We start from the raw sequence: 23,521 nt of genomic DNA on the forward strand, positions 1-23,521 counted from the left end.
TAAAGTATATTTTCTTATAGGTATGAGTATATGATACATGCTAAAATTTTAAATTCCTAAATTCTTTTCAATAGAACATAATTGAAAAAATCTTACATAGGGAAGTTTTATTATACGCAATTAAAAATTACGTTAATTAATTAAGCAACATTATTCTATTAAAGTACGTCTTAATTCGGTCAGAAATTGAAAAGGCATATTATTATAAAAAATTTGGTAAGTACTTATGACAATAGACAACAATTTTTTTTTACGCGGATGCAAAACTTGAATTGCCCGTCATTGCTATTTCCCAACTTGAAATGTATTAAGTAACAATGGGTGGGATAGATCTCCATCGAAATTTGAAAACTGCATCTTATACTAAGATATTTGTTTAAAAAATTGTGAACATATTTTTTTTAAAGAAAAAATTACGCCAAAATGATTACAACACAGTCAATATTTGATTGTCAAAGCAGAAATTTTTGTACAGGGTCATTTTGTATATTTCGCCTAAAAATTATTTTCAATACACTTCAAATTTCCTAAGGTTTTGCTGAAAGTATAGGTAGGTATACTGTTGACTGGCATTCGATTGATATTTATGAGAAGAGTTCATGTAAAAATATTCACCTTGTATGCAATTTTGTTTTAATGTGACTAGGAATTTTAAAATGAGACAAATGGTTAACGAAAGTGTAGTTCACTTTTTTGTTATATTTCTTCGTCACATTTTTTATAAATATTAAATTTTGACTAAACCTGAAAATTCGGCATAAAATAATACATTTATTTTAGGCAAAAAACACATTTAATTGCAATTTGTTTTTGTTTCAGTCACTGTCATATTTGTCTAAAGAAAACTACTTTTTTTGGTTCCTAAATTCGTCTTATTTTGTGTAGTTTTTGTCTTGTCTTCTGAATTAATATTGTCGTCTGAATTCGTCTTGTCTTTCGTCACCTGACTTTCGTCATCTGAATTCGTCTTGTCTTTCGTCTTGTCGTCTGAATTCGTTTGTTTTATGTAATTTTGTTTTTGTATTGTTTTTTGTTTTTGTATTGTTTTCTTTGTTCTATTTTGTTTTGTTTTGTTTTTTGTTTTGTTTTTTGTTTTTTGTTTTTTGTTTTCTGTTTTTTGTTTTTTGTTTTTGTTTTTGTTTTCTGTTTTTTGTTTTATTTTTTGTTTTGCTTTTCGTTTTGTTGTTTTGTTTTTTGTTTCGTTTTAGTTTTTGTTTTGTGTAGTTTTGTTTTTTAATTTTGTTTTACATACTTACAAATTTATTTCGTAAATTCATAAACGTATGAGAAAATTTTTAAAAAACATGGCACATTTATTTAATTCTATTAGTTGTCTTATTGTGCATCCAATTTAAAAAAAGTAAATTTCACTGCCCAATTGTCTACTTTTTAAATTATTAGTTACATACATTTAAAAATATCACATACAGCATGCACTTTTTCATATGAACTCCCCTAATTAAATTTTTTAAGAGAGAATCCGCAATTTCTGAATGTTTGAGTCTGTGTTAGTCGAATGCCATTCCACTGTAGAATTTCGCCAAAAAATTGAAAATTTGAACAAACCGTTCAGATATTGCAACAAAAAGAATTTCTGGTCTAAATCTACAAATGATATACGAGTATTAGTAAAGGAGAGGACTCTCTTTAATGGTCATTTGGTATTTCCCTTTATGAACTCTGTTGTACAGTACTAGTATGTAAAATTGCTCGTGAGATACTAGGTATATCATATTTTTTTTATTACCAAGTGTCCGTCTTAAGTGGCACACTCTGTATGTACACAAACAAATTTGGAATTCTAGACATACTACATACCTATTAGGGATTTGTGTATAAAAACGTTATTGTGGTGATTAGTTAATCTATGATGTATAATTAATTTTATTATAGTATTAAAATAATTTTATTCGGTGATAATGGCGGATGCGCCGGTTAAATATTCCGATGTAATGTGTACTTTGGCCTATATTAAATGAAAAATATATTCATATTTCTCATTTTGAATTTCATATAACATTAATGTATACGTGGTTTATTATGGAATTTTATTATTTCTAATAAAACCGTAAATACTAAAATATGTACCGTTGCGTACATTTTATGCAATATTTTAATACATTGTGCTTTTATAAATAGATATAAAATGAAGTATTTAAATATTGCAATATCGTTCGTATTACCGTTCACAATTGAAACCGCAATTCCAATCTTCTCAAGAAGAATAAATTGCAAGAACTTATCCGACCGAGACCGCGCTGTCAGCGTTAAAAACAAAATGTAGGTGAACCGCTTGGTCCGCACACCGTACAGCACAATTTCACCACAAGATTATTTATTTATAGTTATCAACATGTCTATAATTATACACCTTCTGATTTCAATACCAACAATAGGTAGCAACAATTTTTGTAGTTTGTCGTAACCTTTCGAGAGCGGTCGTGACATTTCGCAGTTAGCTCCCGGATTCAAGATCCAGTGCATTCATAGTACGCCGTGAACGCGGGATATCTAGAGGCCTTTGAAAACGACGATTCGCGCCTGTAAAACAAGTGAACTCGAATAACGTGGTCAAAGAGTGAGTGCGTGTTTGTGATGTTTCGCCGACCTACCTACTACAATTAGATTACCGAAAGGATTACTTCTACTTGGCTTGGTGAACCCGTTAAGGTGGATTTGTCTGTTGTTTTATTATGCTTTAGATTTTGTCGCACCACTGTTGTAAACAAACTGGCTGACGTTTACTTATGTAAATTGCCATGTGTATAATCGATTTCCAATTTCATGTCTGCGTTATCTATGACATAAGAAAAATCAGCCGTAGCCGCTTTTAGTTGGAAAGTGAAAAATAATAAAACATGTTTCCCTATTAAGACAAATTCTATATGTGAATGACTGTTTCTATACACGATCAAAAATGTAATGTTTGCGTTACTCTTTAGCGTACAATTTCAACTGCACGGTTATTTCAAAAGTATAAAGTAAGAGAAAATGCTGTAAAACTGTACAGAATTTATATGCAATGTACTGTGTCATAAAATGTGTTTTTTTAGATTAGATAGAAGATTATTTTAAGACACAATTAAAACAGCACCGTATTTTTATGATGTATTTACGTTTACAGGGAAAATCTATTATTACATAAATAAATTAAAATATGAATTCGTGCAAACTATTATTAGTCTAAATATTTCTAACTTTGCTCTTGTCAAAAGCGGTTATTTTCTGTAAACACTAAATCAATTAAATTTTTTTATTTCTACACCCAAAGAATCAGGTGTTGGTTCTAGAAAATTTATTTTTTTCCTACATTGAAGGTTTACAATAAACAAATTTAAAATTGGAAAACATTAGAAATCATACTTACTAATTTTTAAGTTGTTTTTTATACAATTTTATGTAGCAGTAGGTCAATTACAAAAAAAAATGTTTAAGAAATATCACAAGTACTTAGATACTTAAACTTTACATTGGTAGGCACCTGTAATACACATTTTTGTAATGATTTGCAAGTACAATCTTTTATAGAATTTATACAACCTCATGTGCTTTAATACATTTAAAGATTCAATTTTTATGTGCATAAAAATGCTTCAGGAAAGAAATAAAGTTTTATATGGTGCGGATACTACCTTACTTATATCTCTAGAAAATTCTGTTTTATTCCACTTAACTGCAATTTCTATGCGGTCACAACATTTGTTTGACTAACCGAGAAATATAGTGAAACCCACAGTTTATGTAAGATAGGTACAATTTAATATCTTTACGTAGTTTTAACATATAAACGGAGGCACAGAAAATTAAATAAAAAGTACATTTTTAGCAATATAATATTTAATTTCATAATTAATGCAAAACTTCGGCTTTCTTGGAATTTATTGATAGTTCTTGTTTTTAGGGAAAGGAAATATTTTATTTATTTTATCAATAAACAATGTCAGGCCGAACTTTTCAACACTCTGAAAAATTTATGAGGGGTTGCGACAAATGGAGTGTCCACCCTTGCCTTAAAAGATTCAATATAAAAATAAATACTAACAAATATGTGTAATGCTAGTAACCTTGATTTTAAGTATTTGTAGTCAATAGTGGGAAATATAAGGTCGAATTTCAAAGAAAATAAAATATTTTTTTCTACAAACGTCAAAAAATGACAAGGTTTGCGCATTGACAACAATATGCGAAGTGACACTTTTTTTCGGATTCTTACGTTACCATGACACAGTGCGCGAAATACCTACTTCGCGCACTAGGCTGCGAAGTATTTCGCACACTGCATGTAAATTAATAAGAGTTTTGTATTTCAATCTTTGAAAAAATGAAGCAAAACTCCAAATTATTATTTATTTTTAAATGAATAACAATTAAATACTTTTAAAATAATGATAGAATTTTACAATAACTTTAGTTATTATTTACAATATTAACATTAATCGTACAACCAGTACACGAACCAATATATATTCCTAAACCAGATAATTCAGGTTCAGCTCGGGATATTGGGGATTTGGGGGTTTGTTTGTAGAAAAAATATTGTTTGCATCTCGTGCGCGAACTACTTTGGTGGTCTCGAATAATTTTTTAACTCGGCTTCGCCTCGTTAAAAAATTCAATTCTCGATCACCAAAGTAGCATTTCGCGCACTAGATACAAAAATAACTATTACTTGACCTTTCATCATCATACCAATATGTCATAATTATGGTAAAAATACTGTGTTTTCATTGAAATATGCTGTCGTTATCATTCGTTTTTGACGGGTTATTCTAATAAATTATGAAATATATTTTATCCTGATCATTTCTAATCAGGCCCGGATCCAGAGGGGGTGGCGATGTGGCGATCGCCACCCCCAAAGCACAAAATTTTTTAAAGATCTTCAATTTCTCCAAACGACAACAGGCAGTTAGTCGATATTAATGCAAGTGGAAGGATTCATTAGTGTCAAGCTCCTCTGAAAGAAGTGCTTTGCGCCACCCCCAAAACCAGTCTCTGGATCCGGGCCTGTTTCTAATAGGTATATTATTCTGGAAAATATTATATAACTGAGTATAAGAAATAATAATTGCTTGAAACTACGAAACGTTTTCTATAGTATTCAGTTACTTAGTTGGCAGCGATGATAAAGCCCTCAATAGGCTACCAATTTTTACTAAATACCCTAAAATTATTTATTTGTGGCAACTTCTAGTTTCTCTCTTCTTTCATGGCAACAATGTTAATGTTTTAATTATTTTCTTTATAATTATACCTGCGTATAAATTAAAACAAATTTGAAATACTGGACAGTTACCTAATATTGCTTTTTACTAATCTCAAAGATACAATATCTATAAACAAAGGATATTCTTTATGATATTGTGATACATAGAGAACCTACTACAACAGTGCTTAAATTAACTCTAATTTCAAAGACGAAGCAGGATATAATAATGAATCAATAAACTACCCTAATTTCATTATCTACCTGAAGTGAAGTTACAAAATTTTCCTTCATCTACCGCAAAGTACTATAACGTTACATTAATTACATTTTGATTCACATCATCCCCTTTCCGACAAATTGGCGGTTTGTCAGTCTGTAGTATAACAGATCCCCTCATGTCTGGGTTTATAATGTGCTATAAGGTTTACATTATTCAACAGACTATACACTCACTAGAATTAACTTCATTTACAGAGAAGAAGTAACACCGGCACACAAAAAGATGTAGACTACTCATTTTGATGCCAATAATCGATAAAACACATTCTTAGTCAGAGTTTGCTCCTAATATTTGGGGTTGGCCATTAAGAGAATGTCAGGCACACAAAAAAGTTCAAACCCAAAGATCTCACATATCATTTCCGACGTACTTTGATGAGATGAAAACGATACCGTAGTCTGAATTTATACAAAATCATTTCTTCATCTTGCTCAGACTAACGAGGTTATGGTTAAACCTTGTTTCTAGAGTATCCTACACTTTTGTTTTCAAATGATTTGCGGAGAGGATATCACCCAGTGGAGGTAACAAATGGCATGTGATATTCAAACAGAACAAACAAAACTCTATATAATTCCCAACAACTCTAAGAAAAAAAAATATCATTTCCGCTCGCTAGTGTTGGTGAATGTGAAAAATATATGCTCAAATGATATTCGTTTATGAATAAAGCAACTTTCGTCTAAAACATCTAACAAAGTTTGCAGATCGCACTTACATTTTGAAAGTATGATATATTCAAATATTATGTAGGGCAAAATCAATTTTGGACTATAACTGAGTGATTTTTGGGTCCATTTTCCCACTAAATATGGATTTTATAAGATTTTATGAGACTGTCCGGTTGTGCATAAATTCTGACTACGGTATCGTTTTTAGCTGGTCAAAATACGTCGGAAATGATATGTCAGATCTTTGGGTTCTGACTTATGTGCGTGTACCTGATATTCTATTAATTAAAATGCCCAACCCTAAATATTAGAAGCCAAATTTTGACTAAGAATGTGTTTTATTGATTATTGACATCAAAATGAGTAGCACTACCGGAGTTTACATCTTGGCAATCGAGTTTTTTTTTGTGTACCGGTGTAATCTTTAAACCTAGGTATAAATTTTAAGATTTTTTATCGAATCAGTCGGTTTAATTTTATTATACATATGTACATACTATTTTTGCCTAACCAATAATTTCATGCTAAGAAAGCAGACAAATAAAAAATTCTAGTCACTATAACAATTATTATAATTCTCGTTTCGAAACATCAATATTTTTCGTATCTACAGGGTGTAAGAAGTATGACTGCCATAACTTCAGCATGAGATAAAGTAATCATAAATGAACAATGAAAAAGTTGTATATTATAGGGGTGTAAGATTAACAGTTTTCAAAATATAGCGAATATTAATATTGGGCGGTCTCATCACAACGTGACAACAGCGCTACACAGCTGATGCATACCACGTATGCACGCGGCAGACTTGTCGTATGGAAAAAATGTAAACAACTATTATTGTGAAACGTTTAGTAAATTTCAAGGCAATTGTTTTCCAATTTTTAAATAAATAAAATAAAATATATCGATTTTAGTACGAAGATAGTGTTGTGCTTAAATTTTAGCTCGAATTTTAGTAATTATGAATCTCTTAAAACGGGAACTTAACTTTGAATCAAATTATGATTTCGAAAAATATGTAATTAAGGTCCCAAAGATTTACGTCGGCCAAATAATCATACGTATTAAAAATCATTTAGGAAGTTCAAAAAAGTCATAAACATTATATTTTATGATATTCTATGCACGCAGTTATGTCAATATTCCTTAATTTTATTTATTTTAATGTATTTTATCGTCTGTTAAAATTAAGGCAGTCAATCTTCTGACACCCTGTATAATTGAAAAGTGTTACATAGTTTTATTTGCCCTTTTCTTTAGTGTGTCAAAGATAGTTTAACATAAATGAACGAATTAGTTTGGCGCAAGGATTTCTTTTATTCATTATTCCGCTGAAAACTAAATCTGTACCACATATGAATAACTTCAGACGGTGTTAAAAAATGTCCAGTGTGGAAGAATTTATGATACATGTCACTTACTGTTACTGCAGCTACACCAAAAGCAAAGATGTTAAAAAGTTCTATTGCTCGTAACCTAGATTACGCCTGTTATTTATTTTGTTCACCTAATTAACCTATAACCTCTGTCAACTATTACATTACCAAGTTAAAAATGTATGGTCTAGACAATATTTTGTACGTATACATACAGGGTGATTCATTAACAATGGGAAAGTCGAAAGCTGAAGATACTACACGTGAAATGGTGACCATTGACGCAAACATGCCTTATCCAAAAGTTAATAGTTTCGGAACTACAGAGTGTTGAAAATAAAAATTTTAAATAGTTTTTTTGCGATTATTCTGAAAATATGTAGGTTAGGAACCAGAAAATTTGTGGAACTATATTTTTTTAAGCGACGAATAAGATGCGTGTTGTAATTTCAACATTACTCATAGAGGGCGCCACTTACGACCAATTTTACCGAAAATATAGTTAATAACTTTTTACCCTGTATGTTTAATATGAAACTTGATTCAAAACCTGAAAGAGTTATCATTTTTCCATTAATTATATACTCTTGTTTCATTTCGGCATTTCGTTCCGTTTTCGAGAAAAATCAATTCAATGAACACTACGTTTTGATAATATGAGAAATTAAAAGCGAAACAAACCAAGTGTTGCTTCGTGTTATTACAACAATTAACAATAAAACAAATAAAATACGTAATTATTATTTAAAGTAATTGTTCGAAGAATCCACCGTTGACACTGATACACTTTACACGTTTTCTGAGAGATCTTCGAGTTTGAAACAACATATTGGGATTGCGTCTGACTTCGTTGGCAGCGATTTGTAATCTTTGCCACAACTCTTCACGCGAGCCAATAGATTATTTGTAAACTATATCTTTCATTCGAAACCAAATAGAAAAACCAAGAGGATTGAAGTGCGGATTTCTGGATGGTCAAGCAAAAATGCTTACATGGCCAATCCAGCGATTTGGAAAAACTGCATCTAAAAATACACGCACTGGCCAAGAAAAATGCGGTGGAGCTCCGTCGTGCATGAACCACATGTCTTTTCTTAAATAAAGTGGAACTTCTTCAAGCCGTGAAAGTATTTTTAATTGGCCACCCAGAAGTACGGACTTCAATCCTCTTCGTTTTTCTATTTGGAAGAATCTATTGGTTCGTGTGAAGAGTTGTGGCAAAGAATACAAATCGCTGCCAACAAAGTCAAATGCAATCCCAATATGTTGTTTCAAACTCGAAGATCTCTCAGAAAACGTTGTGTAAAGTGTGTAAATGTCAACGGTGGATTCTTCGAACACTGACTTTAAATCATTATTACGAATTTCATTTGTTTTATTGTTAATCGTTGAACGAAGAAACACTTGGTTTGTTTCGCTTTTAATTTCTCGTATTATCAAAACATAGTGTTCGTTAAATCGATTTTTCTCGAAAACGGATCGAGATACCGACATGAAACAAGAGTACATAATTAATGAAAAAATGATTGCTCTTTCAGGTTTTGAATCAAGTTTCATGTTAGACATACGGGGTAAAAAGTTATTAACTAAATTTTCGGTAAAATTGGTCGTAAGTAATGCTGAAATTACAACAGGCATCTTATTCGTCGCCTAAAAAAATATAGTTTCACAAATTTTCAAGATCCTAACCTACATATTTTCAGAATAATCGCAAAAAACGATTTAAAATTTTAACTTTTAACACCCTGTATTTCCGAAACTATCAACTTTCGGATAAGGCATGTTTGCGCCAATGGTCACCATTCCACATGTAGTATCTTCAGCTTTCGATTTTCCCATTGTTAATGAATCACCCTGTATAGTAGATGACTTTATAATCAGACATCGGGTTTGTATTTAAGGTAAATGTAAACTGTCTTATGTTATGATACCAATTTTTTATGTAACAAATTGATTAAGAAGTTAAACCGTATCTATATGAGTATCTATCTACATGTAATATTAAAACTCTGGTAATTTTCTTTTTCAACATTTTTTGGGAATTGGTGCAATAACCACATCATTAGTACTTCTTAATTACTAAAAGCAAAATATTTTCCTTGTTTTCTTGAAAAAAATAAATAATAATTTCCTAGAAAAATTGTACAGCTCAAGTGAAAGTATATTGATTTGCTGTCTACGCCATTCAAGACGACAAATCATCACCACTTTCTTTCAACTGATTTCTGTTGGAGTCGAGAATAGACTTAGCGATATAACTTGAACATACAGATAACCAAACAAAAGCCAATAATGAATTCAACATTTTGTTGTCTATTGAAAAGATTAAATCTAGACAGTAGCTAGATATTTGAAATTTATAGATGCGTATCGATAACTAATAACTATGAATATCTGATTCATTAGTACACAATTTATTTTCTTAAATTAATATGCAGCTATAACAATATTCTAAAATTTAATCGACTAAAAATGAATTCATTCGATGGAGTATCCTGTTTGCGGTTTTACTTCACATAAATAAACATCTACATCCTCAACCCAGAAATCAGCTGTCTTAGTGAGTATCAGTCGCATAGAATTATGAAAATATTGCAGAAATCTCGTAACTGTAAAAGATGTTACAAAAAATATGTCAAATTCTGTGGGCGAAAATATTGGAATTTCCTTCATAGCATTGTGTTAGGCTATCAAAACATTAATAAAAAAATGTTTTATTCATAACTCGTTTTTTGATATTCAGTTGGCACATTTTTGTGCAATTTTAATTTAAAAAAGTCAAACGGGAATTGTAGTTTTCGCTGTTTTTTTGTGTTTTGAAGGAAGTGCCTCTTTGTATTTTATTACTTCTGTAAAATTTTCTTTTAAGACTTAGTTTATAAGATACTGCAAGTTCTTTGAATTTGTGATATCGATTCATTTGCCAATTTACAATTTCTCAATTTCTCTTAAGGGTCGAACTAAACCTTACAAAACTATTCTTGGATGGTACCGAAAAAGATGTGTTCTGGTTAAGATCCGACAGCCAGATTAAATTTGCTTTTAATTCTTCTTTCGTAATTTACTTGTTTTTAATAGAAAATAAGTGGTTTCAATTTGACAATTGTGAAGACGAATTGCAGAAGGCTAAAGCTAATACTTTTCCCAACATTTTTCCTCATTCATTGCTATAATCTAAGTAAGTGTTCATTGGCAAAGCTGACAGATATTTTGAAAATTTAACTGGAATGAAAAATTTATACCCTACAACTAAAGATGTGCGTCGAAAAAATTAGAGGGGTAAATGGCTATTCCAACGCCTTTTCCTACGTTCGATTAAATTTTTAACCATATTCAGATGATTCCAGTGTCAGTATGAGGTATACCAATAATAAAAATACTTTCTTTTTTAATTTTGCTACCACGTATCGTATCTCGAAAAAGGGCCACCTAAATGGAAAATGGCTTATAAAGCCCTATTATTTCCACCCAAAAATCTATTGTTAACAGTTTGACCCACTTTATTTTAATACCATTTATGATATATACAATACGATTTTAGACGCCTTTATATATTAAGAAATCGACTAACTGAAAAGAGAAATTGCTGCACATGTACAAAAAGTTGCTAGATGGTCATACACTTTCAAACCATTATTTTAAATGAACATAAAATGACTACGATACATATACTACGTTCACGATTGTAGCAGTTTTTTTTTGAGGATATTTTAAAAACGGCACTGATGACGAGCGTTGTCTATGTTTAAACAGCACACTGTTTACAATAATTATTATGCCGAAGTAGAGAGTTTAGTTACGAAATAATGAAAGATCTGTATCGGGAGAAAGAAATCAAAAACGAATAGATGATATAGTATTTCACTGAATATTAAGATCCTCATAGATTAATGGTTAACTTGTAGTAATTGTTTAGCTATTATTGATATAATAAAAACAACTAATTCTGATCTCTTTATGCATTTATTATTTAAAATATTAATAACTACTTACTGTTAGCAGCGAATTTTCATCGATGTATTGTGGACATAGTAATTCTGTGTGTCCACATGTATTTATTTAAAACATTGGAAGCTATTTATAATTAGCACAATGTCTGCATCTATTAAGATGATTAAACCGATAATTCACTGTTATACTTGAAGTTAAATGTCTGTAACGCCAAACACATGTAAATTTGAATGCATTACATTGGTATACAAATCCCCCCATTAAAAAATTGATGCATTTAAATAGTGGACTATTATATCAATAAATGAGAAATAACCCACCAATATCTTACTTAATTGATGTTCCTCCATACTAAAATTAATGGAAAAGATACGTACTTCATTTATTAGGAGTTTGCCGTCATATATCTCGAGAATCCAGTGTTTGAAACAACAAAACGAACGTTTCCGTATTGCTAAGAGGGAAGTGCGGTTGTGATACTATCCAATGAGTGATCGATGTGTTTCATATGCAAAAGCTCGGGTAATATAGAGTACTATAAATAACTTTGTTTTTGAAATGTGAGCACTTACATACGTGTAGTGTATTACAAACGTTTGGGGATATATGTATACAATGTAGTATAAATTATAGTTATGATATAAAAATATACTGATTAAAAATGTTTTGTACCTGATAGCTCGAACTGCTTATTTTGATAAATTTAACGACTCTGAGTATTATTTCTAAACGAAGAGAAAACTAGATTGAACTATTTTAGGTTACGGACCAATCTTCACATTTTCATTTTAATTATTAAACAATATTCACTCCTTTTTTATTTTTCTGAATAATTTTGCCATTATTATTATAAAATATTCTTTTTAGTGGGAATATGGTTGAATGACGACTATTATATTATTTATTTTTGCAAGCAGAATAAATATTCCCTATTAATTCAAATGGTCATTTAAGTATATATTTAGATGATTTTAAAGAAATAAATAATTTTATGATTTATATAAAATATATCTCTCCTTCAAGTTTTATTCAAATACCCTTTTCAGGGCAGAAATATTAAATCTTTATATGTTTATGAATCCGAACTTTGCTTCTAATTTCATTCATAGTAGCAACAGGATATAGATATGACAACACAAATAAAACATAAGATTAGGTACAGATCGTAAAATGTATCCTATGTTGTTGTTATTTCATGCTTCCTTGAAACCTAACCTAAAAACTTATAAATATTAAAATTTAGCCAAATTTCATAATTCTGAATGTAAACAGATAACTGATATGTTTATAAAGAAGTTATTTAAAATCTTCAAGTAATCATTTTGGACAAAGATAATACGAAAATCGACCAGAATACTTGAATTATCTCATTTTAAGAAGTATATTGCTTAATGATAGATATATTTCATATTGATTTGACCAAAGTGGTCGATTACATGTATGAATAAGTGTAGAATTTCTCTGGACGTTAGTGATGTTATTTAAATATATATTTCAGTATGATAGGTATGTGTTCATTAGTAGAAAATAGGCAGCTTACATGCAAATTTAATTTCTTTTAGAACTGTATAAATTTGTAGTCTATAACCGACAACAACTAATAGTGGCAAAAAATTAATTTCTTTATTACGACACATTATGAATCGTGCATGTCGAAGCAAAGAGCAGTGAGTTTTACTGTCTCTACACTCTTGTTACAAGTAACACTCACGCTGTCGGTCCATTCGTCTTCACGATTCTTGATCGCACTAAATGACGTCACGAATTAATGCGGTAGCAAACACCAGTTTAAAACATTTATTTTGGACTCCATACTTTAACATAAAGTAGTGATTAAAAACTTCTAAGAGATTTCTAATACTTTAACTCTATAATAATATAAATGTTATCGATTATTTCTAGCCCTTTAAAAACGTACCTATATATGCGAGCTACTGATTTGCATATGGTCCAATATATTTCTCATTTGTTAGTTTCTTTAATGTCATTTTTTTCTTAATAATAACCTAAAGAAACCGCAAACCAGCAAAGGTCAAATGTTTAATGAAAAAAAAGTACAATTTTTTAAATGTTGAACCTTGCTCTTATACTCTTTTGGTTTATGCCGCATGTGACGTAAAAAATAAAACACGATTCCACATGTTCCTCATATTTCATTTATTCACAAAAATTGGCGTTTTACCCTGTTACTGTGACGTATTAAAGGAGTACAGGCCGAACAGAAACAGGTTGATTTATTTATATCAGGAATACAGGTAAAGAGAGTTGAGGGAAACACGTAGGTAATTAAACTCTATACGACGGAACAAAATTTTGGCTAATTTTTTATTGGTCCCTGTAGGGGTAGCACACGGTGATTTTAAGTAATTATTAGGCAGATGCTTTGACCCTTTCATAATTTCAGTTTCGTATCCATCTGAAAGATGGTTCATTGACTCAATATGGATACTGTGTTCTTTATTTGTTTTATTTTATTTATTATACATTCGCTTTTGTCATACATTTTTTTTAAGAATAATATAATTTCTTATATGCATGACACAGCAAGGGGTTACATCTACGAGTACGATGATAATTGCCACTCAATGCTTATACCTTCAATACGGCTGCAGTGGCAAAGAGCGACCTGCAAATTTCTATGCGAACCGATTTTTAACTAATGATATTGCACGAAATAAAAATATTTTGCTATTCCGGGCTTTCTTACAAGGAATTGTGAGTGCGTTACTGTATATTTGAAAGATATTATTTTCAATATTAATTATGGGAAAATGGAATAACTATTTTAATAATATTTGGGTATGTTATATTTTTGACAAGATAATAATAAACCATCTAAGAAGTAAAAACGGTAAAAAACCATGTTAAATGTAAATTAAATAGCAACAGGTACACATAAATAGTATTGATTTGAGGAAGGCTGTTAGAGAAAGCCGCAACCGAGACATGCGTGAACCGTTATAAATAACTTTGTTTTTGAATTGCTTCAGAATGCTTTTCACGTTCACATCAAGCTAGTATATTGTGCGGATGTTGCGTAATTAATTCGTAATTAATAACAGATGGTGTTAAAGATATATTCTGATATACTTTAATGGTGGATTCTACATCGCAAATCAATAAAAAAGTTCCTATAATGACGAGTTCGGAAAAATTTAGTATTCCAGATATAAGGTGCTGAAATTTAAAAAATATCACATTTATTTGTCTCTTAAAATGCTTAACGTAGATTAATGTAACTTGGGCTAATGATTTAACTTATTTTCAGTAAAAATTTTATTTGGTTCTCAAATCTCCGGAAATAGTATTGCTAAAAACCCTAGAAATTCATGACTGAATAACGAGCCATTTGTGAGATTCTTTTTTATTTATAATACGACATTCGACATTCTAATTGAATAATTCGGAAATAAGTCAAAAAATTATTCAGGTCACAAAAAAAAATTTTTTTTGTTAAAAATATAATTTTAAATATAACGACCATTTTAAAAAGAAAATTAATAATTCCTACGTCCATAATTATGTACACTATACAGGCTGTTATGCGGTAAGAGGTACGAAGTAGCTTAAATGGAGGCAAAGTTGCGTAATCAGAGGACCAACATTATGCCTCCAAAAAATCAAGGCTAACATGATTAGTTTTCGAAATATTTGAAAAAAAAACGAAATTTTGGAAATCCGTTTTTGTTTCATTTCAGCCTTGTTCGAGGTGCTATTGAAAAAAAGAACATTTTCTCATGGCCACTTTTTGCCTTCTATCGAATAGCATAATCGACTTTTATATGTAATGTTTCGTCTCTCCAGGACCATCATCAACTTCATTTTTTTAAATACGACCCTAGAAGTTTTATTACATTTTTTTGCAAACCTTTTATGACCCCCAATACTGTAATGCCTCAGTCCGAACCAGATTCAGACGTTTTGTCTCGAAAAATTCATCTTCAGTGTATTCGTTCCAAATGTATCTAAATTTTTTATTTAGATTTCTTTGTCCATTGAATTATTGTACACTGTAAGTGTCGTTAGACCCTGTCAAATCCATCTAGTTATTTAAAATATTACCACCACTTCATACCATTGTATATACATACAATGGTATTTTCAATAAAAAAATCCTGAATATTTTTTGGTGACATGGGTAGTACTGGATTTATTTCTAGTTTATTCAAGTACCTACACCATAGTGTTATCATAAAAAAAACAAAAATGGCTCGTTTTTTGAAATAAATTGAAAGATATCAGCATATATCTGCCCAAGATTAATTGTAAGTTGTTAGCTCAAGTTTCATAAATCTATATCACGTATCTTAAAACATAATAAGTATATAAAGGTCATGCTTTTTTTTAATTTAATTTTTTTCCACAATTAAAGTTTGGTAGTGTATTTCAGTAGCAATTTGTATAAAAACACCACAATATTGAAAATAATTTTTCTTTTTTTTTTGAGTAAAGGGAACTTTTATTTATATTTTTCGACCAACTTTCGACAAAAACATTTTTTTCAGTGTAGAACTCAATATTTCACATAAATATTAATTTATGGAAATATAGTTCTACCAAGCCTTCAATTATACTTACATCAATGTTAAATAATGGTTGAATGGCAACAGGATAGTGGTCTAGGTTTTATTGATTTTTCTTAATGAAGTATTATTTATTTATAAAACAAGAAATGGTTATAAACTCTTCTATTAAGAATTTCGATAAAACATATCTTTATTCCATATTATTGAACTTTCAGCAGGTCCCTGAACCTAATAAAACTTATAAATACAAACAAATATAACTGAAATACATTGGCGTTTTATCTTTTGCGACGACAGTACCTTGTTAACGAATAATCTAGACAAAATTAAAGTTAATTGTTACCGTTTTTGTAGAGAAATAATAGTTTTCGTATACACATTTTTGTACAAGGTGGATAATAATTTTGAAAAATTTCTGTCGTGTCAATATTAAATTTTTGATGTCCCATAACTTTTGAATAAAACTATTTTTACTGAGATAACAGGTCTATATCAGTTTATTTTTATAGTATGACCTATTAGTTTTCATACACCCTGTATATTTATTGTCGTTAATATCTATCATTTTACCACCTAATCTGTAACAAAGTAGAAATATTTAACAGGTTTTATATAAGTTGGAAATTGCTCGGTATCATTAAAAACGTATTTAAAAGTCATTAGTACCAACTAGTGGGTGTAACACAAAATTCGTTTTCAGTTCACAAACGTTTTATGGGATTTAATATGAATTATGAGTAACATGTATGTTTACAATAACTTATTTTTACCTGTATAGATTGAACTAGTTGTGAATGATTGGGTCGATATATAAAACTAGAGCGATTATGTAGAAGATTGTGTGGAGAATTAATAAAAAGTTTTTGAGGCGGAACAGTGAGATCAGAAATCAGTTTTCGCCTAGTGTTTGGAATTTTGAGTGTGTAAACAAATAGATAATATTTTTTTAGTATTTCGTCGAAAATTATAACATTGTAAAATATGTCTTGGACCGACCTAATTTTCTAAACAGAAAAACAAAAAGAAGAATTTATATAGTTAAGTTTTTCTGTTTAGTGCTATAATTTCAAAAGTAATTTAATATTTATTAATTCTGTCTACAAGGAGGCCACTATGAGCAATTCCAAGCAAAATGTAGAAATAGTAAAATCTTTCTATCGTGGCTATCATTACGTGTTGGAGATTTTTAGTATCGCGAACATTGGTTGACTTCATTCGATACGTTTTTTAAAAATTAATTTTTTGAATTTGTTTGAATTAGCTTACCTAATATTTAAAAAAAAATGAAGCATGACTATAATTCTATTTAATTTGTCAAAGACGTATGTTTTCTCTAGAAATATTGAAAAGTTATGTAACCAGCTCTCTAATTATGTGCATATATTGGAATCCACACCTATTTATATAAGATTTTCGGATCTTTTTTGTGAACAAGTCTGTAATTTCAAACTGCTTCAAATAGCGTTAAACATTACAAATGTGACATAAATATCTTAGTCCAAATTGTTCTGACACGTTGCGACTTGAAGATATATTTCAGTGTCGAATTTCAGCACAATAAAGTAATTAAAATGGTAAGGAAACCTCTCAAACTCTACCGACGGTTTTAATTTAAAAGTGAATTTATAGCCACGTAAGCAGAGTATTAGATAACTTCTACAGCACTTCAGCACCAACTACCTTGATTGTGTAATTTTATACTGCACCGTGTTAGAACGATTATTGGAGCCTTAGGTGCTGATACCTAATTTTCTTTAACTCCCCACAAAGACAGTTTGCTCCAGAAGCCCAATTATCCATTTTTCTTAATTTGAGGCCACTGTTTGTAATTATTATTTGAATACTTTATATATTAGTACAGTACACAAAAATAATATGTCGAATATACAGAGTGTTTCATTTATATTGCGAAAATAGTTGAAGAAAATTCTGGAAACAGATAGGAAAAAATGTTTCTATAACCATGTATCCGAAAAGACATCTCTTTCAAGATATGGGTTGTTGACATTTTCATTAAAAATCGTTTCTGTTTTATTAATAATAGAAATATCATACAGATTTGTTTATAATAATAAAATATATATTTTAGTCTAATAAAGATTTTATTTACGCTCTACGCTACGATTTGATTTAAGCTCTTAAAAATCAACTTCTTTGTCTCTGTGGTTTTTTCGAATTTTACTCTTGATAGTACTTTCATCAGCACATCACTGAATCAAACGACACAAGGACATATAATATTTAGTCTAGCCATCAAATTTTATTATTTAGTTAGTAAAGTCAGTCCTTCTCAAAAGGGCGATCTCCCAGGAAATTGAGGATTGTCCTAATAACAAGTACCTGTCACACCCTACATGTTAGTCAGGCAACATTTTTCAGAATACTGAAGGTACTGAATCAGCTTGTGTGTCTATATCAGGTCTAACAGGTAGGTACATGCTTTCATTTAATGATGTTCCGTCAAGAGTGGATTTGTATCAATGGGTGCAATAAAGATCGGAACAAAATCTAACTTAACGATAAGGAGACTTTCAGTAGCTTTGGGCGCCACTTCCTTGATGATATCCGTAAAGGACGTGAGACTGTCGTTCTTCCTCCATTGATGACAAGATCTTAGGCTGTTTTGGGAGGATGGATCCGCGCTCTATATTTGGATCCGGAGGCAAATTGATGCACTGTATTTGTTTTTTTAGAGTTCAAGTTTTGAGGGTTTCAACTGACACTTTGCTAGAATGTTTTGCAATGCGACTTTTGTTTCTATATCACTGTCTTTATTTGGTGGTTAGGCATTAATCTTTATGTATTTGAGGCCACCGCAGATCGCCTGTAAGCTTTAATAGTTTTTTTCACTGCACTTCGAAGGAGGGCTAGTGTATGACATCTTTGCAGCTGATGTGTATGGCTGTTTAAGAGCTGGGTACCCTTTGAGGATCATCAATAATTTTGAGTAAGGAGTAGCTTGAGGAGCTATGGGAGCTTCAGAGCTCGTCTGGCTATTTTTTAGAAAGAAATGTTTTTATTGTTTATTTTGGACTAATAATACAATAAATGTGCAATAGAATATGGATATAATTTGAAGCTCGTACAAACTCTGGCCAGGTTCGAACAGTGGTTACTGAACTACCGATGAATCGGGTAGATGTTCGTTCGCAGGCAGGGGCATCTCCGCTGGCTCTTTTGCGTGGTCCGGTTTAGTTGACACCATTTCCACTAATCAAATTCGCCTTCCTTTCCAGTTCCGGATCCCTGGAACTTAGCCTCTTTCTACGTCGACTTGTAGATGGTTACTTATTGTTGTTAGGTTTCCGGTCCGTTCGGATTTCGTCGAATTCGGAAAATTTTTGATCTCCGAAATCCGAACTTGGAACGGCATCGTCGCCTTTATTTCACGTCATTGACAGTATAGACTGCTTAGGCGGGACGATTTTTTGGCTGCTTGGAGCGTTTGGAAACGTCGGTGAAATTTTGCATTCTCACGCCGCGTCGTCCTAGGAATTTCCATTGACGGCATCGTGTCTGCTGATGTTGGCTATTGTGTCTGGAACGGTTTGTGGCTACTCGCAGTGGAAAGATTGGTGAAATTTTCATTTTTCTCGCCGCGCTCTCTGCATCGCCGCTCTGGGACTATGGGGGCACATTGTCCTCAGCTATCACTGCGGTCGGTTCTGCATGGAATGGCTTTTGACGGGTTCGCGGTTGGAAAGGTTAGTGAATATTTGAAATCCGTATTACGACAGAATCTCCACCTGATGATTTCTTTTACAATATTAATAAAACATCCTGTATTTACTGTTCGTTTCTCAATACAGTATAACCACAACAACGAAAATAGTACGTATTTTCTGTTAATTTACTAAATACCTCTGTTTTCAGTCTATAGAAGGTAAAACTGGGTTTCATCTTTCATTTTGATCACCGATAAACTACATTTAACAATACTCGTCATTTCCAATAATCTCGACTAAAACCAGTGCATGGCAAATAACCACAATCCACTGTACAATCAGATGCATTATTAACACCAGAATCAATAACTTAATGTACTATTCTATCCAATGACCTATTCTAAACCTTATCGTTATACTACATTATATCGTCAAATATTAATACTAGCTATTTCTTATCATCTATTACTTAAGTTTTCCGAAATCTCTGCACAAAAATTATTTGACATCTTGGCACATCGTTTTCTTGTGAAATTACTGAGTAAATTCTACACAATTATTATTGGATTTTGATGGGTTCAGTGGCCTCGATTTCATACGGGCGTTAAAAAAGTGGAGAAGGAGTTGTCACTAATGATTACGAAAACAAAATTAAAAGAATTTCGTGGTTCGTTAGGAGTTGTTATTGTGGAACAACCACTAATGAAATTGGCGGGATCTGTTATTACTCCCTGTCAGGCTATTCAAACATGTTTTTATTTAATCAACTATACGATTTTTTATCAAAAAACTTATATAAAAAATATCTTCTGGCTTTGACGATATGCCAGTCTTAATGAAAATAGTATTAAATTCATTAATGAAACTGTTGCTATTTTCAATTAACGTATTATTCCAAATAGGTTCATTTCCAGGTATTTTAAAGTCGATAAAGTGAAACGTAGAAAAGTTCAGGGCAGTTACAATACCTGTAGGGTTTTCCTTTGATATGGGTTTTTAGAATGGTTATTACAATTTTTAAATGAACATAAAATAACTGCAAATGACTTTATACCCGCTAAATCAACTACAACAGCCGTTTACTCTTTTTATAACGCAGCGCTGAAATTCTTTGAGTGGGGATTCTTTGAGTTGGGATATTTTGTGACCTCAGCAGGGCATTAGACTGCGTCAGCTATAATGAACTACCAGACAAACTGTAGTTTTATAGTATAAGAGTAAACGCCTCAGATTGATTGGAAAGTTTTCTTTCTGAAATAAAACAATGTATTCCCATTTCCTATTGTGGTATTAAATTTGTAGAAACTATTAATTAAAAAACAATCGAAATCAGTATTGTTCCGCAAGGATCTATAATAGGTCCAATTTTATTTTTGATGTATACGAATGCTTCTTTATCCCCCCAATTTACTATCTATGCTGTTAACATATCTAGAGGTGTCAAATAAAAATGATTATAGTTGCTAAAACCAATATGTAATACATAACTTGTGGAAATTTAATTCACAAAATAAATTCCATTATATTTCACCGTCAGAATTGTTCAGAAGTGTGAACAAATGCCTATTGTATATTATGAAGAAATGACCAACCCGATATAAAATGTTATATAAACTTAATATATATAAAGTAAATCCAATAAATAGCGTGATTACATTTTTTTATGTTTCTTGTTTCAGTGGAATATTTCGAGATTTCTTTTTTGTTTCCATTTTGTTTGTTAAATATTTTCTACAAATTCTTTGAAAAGAAGATAATAAGTAAAAAAATGGGAAACGACCATATTGGTAAATAATCCAACCATTTTAGACTACATAGCTTTTGAAATGTATTCATAGGAGAAAAGGAACGCCCTATTTTCAACCCTTTTTAAATATTTAGTACGATTTCGATAAAGAACTTCTTAGTGTTATCTAGAGGAGAGCTGAAAGAGTCATTACCCAGGGGATGAAAGGAAGCGTACAATATTTTGCTGGGGTCTGATAGAAAAGGTTAAATGAATTCACATTCTTAATATTACGATACGTTAGGTACAAATCGTTTTTTTAGTTTATAAACTAAAGTTCAACTTATTAAAATAGAACCTTCAGAAGTACCGAAATCAAGTTTTCAAACATACCATACCTAGTTTTCGCTGCTGATGTATGTAATAATAACTAATAATTGGAAAAGTTAGGATGCATTTTCGAATCCAGGTAATTATAGGATCCTCAGACTCGGGAACATTGTGAAACTAGAACTACCGCTTGACTGGTTTTCTGAAATACATCAGATGAGTACAAACTTCATTAAATTTAATTAAATTAGAACCCAACTCAGTTCTTAAAGTATGGTACTGCGTCAGTGAATTTCAAAATGCTTATTAGTCAAATAATTATTTTATCATTTGAAGTAGGAAAACACTTATTCATGAAAATGCATTTGCTGAAAAGTGGTACTCATGTTCAAAGTAGTGACTGTTCTTTTTCTTTTTGTCTGGAACAAGAACTAGGATTCCATTTGTGAATTGTGTTCGAAATGTATTTTCATAATCTTATAATATATGAAAACATGAAAACTTCTTACTCCTTTCATTCTGTTAAGAGTTGATTACACTGCTCACATTTATTTTATACGAGGGTCACTCCAAAAGAAATGCAGTCTTTACATCATCTTCAGATCTCGTTCCGCGAAGCGATTCTTTCAGTTTACCGAAGAAGTGATAATCACACGGTGCCAGATCAGGGCTGTAGAGTTGTTGTTTCTATATTTTCGACCCAAACCAAGATCTTGGTAGTGGTACGCCCACAGAAGCGTGGCCGGGCGTTATCATGCAATAGCAAAACATCCTGTTTCTACTGGTGTTGTTCAACGTGACACATTCGAACATGAAGTTTTTTAAGAATTGCCACATACGCCTCAAAATTGGTAGTGGTTCCATGTGCCATAACGTCTACAAGTACGTCCCCATACATCGTCCTCAATCGCTTATGAATGTTTGTCACTGTCTCGTTCTAGCATCATAGGAACTCTATAACAGAACATTGTTTCAGACAAGCATCAAGTGCAGCAGCCATTTTGCCGAAGTGCTGCAACAGCGCGACTTTCGGAAACAGGTTGAATTAAATTTGAATACTAGTGGGAAGAACATTTCTATGACCTCACTGAATAGCAAAGATGTAGAACAGAAGTTGTATTTTCGACAAAATGTTGTGCATTTCTTTTGGATTAAGCCACGTACAAACATTCCAAGTGAATTATAATTACTTACTTCTGCACAAAACTTTTATATGTTACGCTTTCAAGACGGTAGATTCGTTTCATATGACAAATATGTTTTCTTGCTGGCGTTTGTTCAAGTTGAAACCAAACCACCGAGAATGTAATTCTACTTTAGTTACTTGTACCACAAAACTGTCAGTATAAATACAACAGGAGAATATCTGCTGCAAAATGTGCAGTCCTGGATATGAACCTTTACCTTTGCTCTATATAAGCTGATGGCTGGGAAACTTTCCACTTCTGCATGTACTTGACGTACTTTGATAAAATGATTTGTTTTTTATAGACTGTACATAATGTTATCAATCATAAAACATACGTAATCTAAACGTAATTGTTTGGTGGTCCATCTTCATCATAATGTAAAAATTACTGTTATTATCTGTTTATGCGTGCTTGTGAAATTTAATTAATTTTTTATAACAACATGATTGCATATATATTTTAACTATAATATCGTTTAATGGCATTTTTATTGCAGCAATAAGTAGTGTTCATCAGTTTGATGCAAGCTAATAATTTATTTAAGTAATATTAATAATATAAAAGTAGCAAATAGATAATAGATTTTCTTGATGA

At 31.1% G+C, this 23,521-nt stretch overlaps 1 protein-coding gene across 1 annotated transcript in view; it reads left to right on the forward strand.

Moving 5' to 3' along the window:
- Positions 1-2,512: 2,512 nt before the first annotated feature.
- Positions 2,513-23,521, forward strand: part of LOC108907547 (cAMP-specific 3',5'-cyclic phosphodiesterase-like) — a 134,055-nt gene continuing 113,046 nt past the window's right edge. The window contains exon 1 of the mRNA XM_023454197.1: positions 2,513-2,678. The gene's annotated coding sequence lies outside the window, so the exon portion shown is untranslated. The remainder of the gene's footprint in view (positions 2,679-23,521) is intronic.

This window comes from Anoplophora glabripennis, unplaced genomic scaffold, assembly GCF_000390285.2.
Source record: "Anoplophora glabripennis isolate ALB-LARVAE unplaced genomic scaffold, Agla_2.0 scaffold204, whole genome shotgun sequence".
Taxonomy (NCBI): domain Eukaryota; kingdom Metazoa; phylum Arthropoda; class Insecta; order Coleoptera; family Cerambycidae; genus Anoplophora; species Anoplophora glabripennis.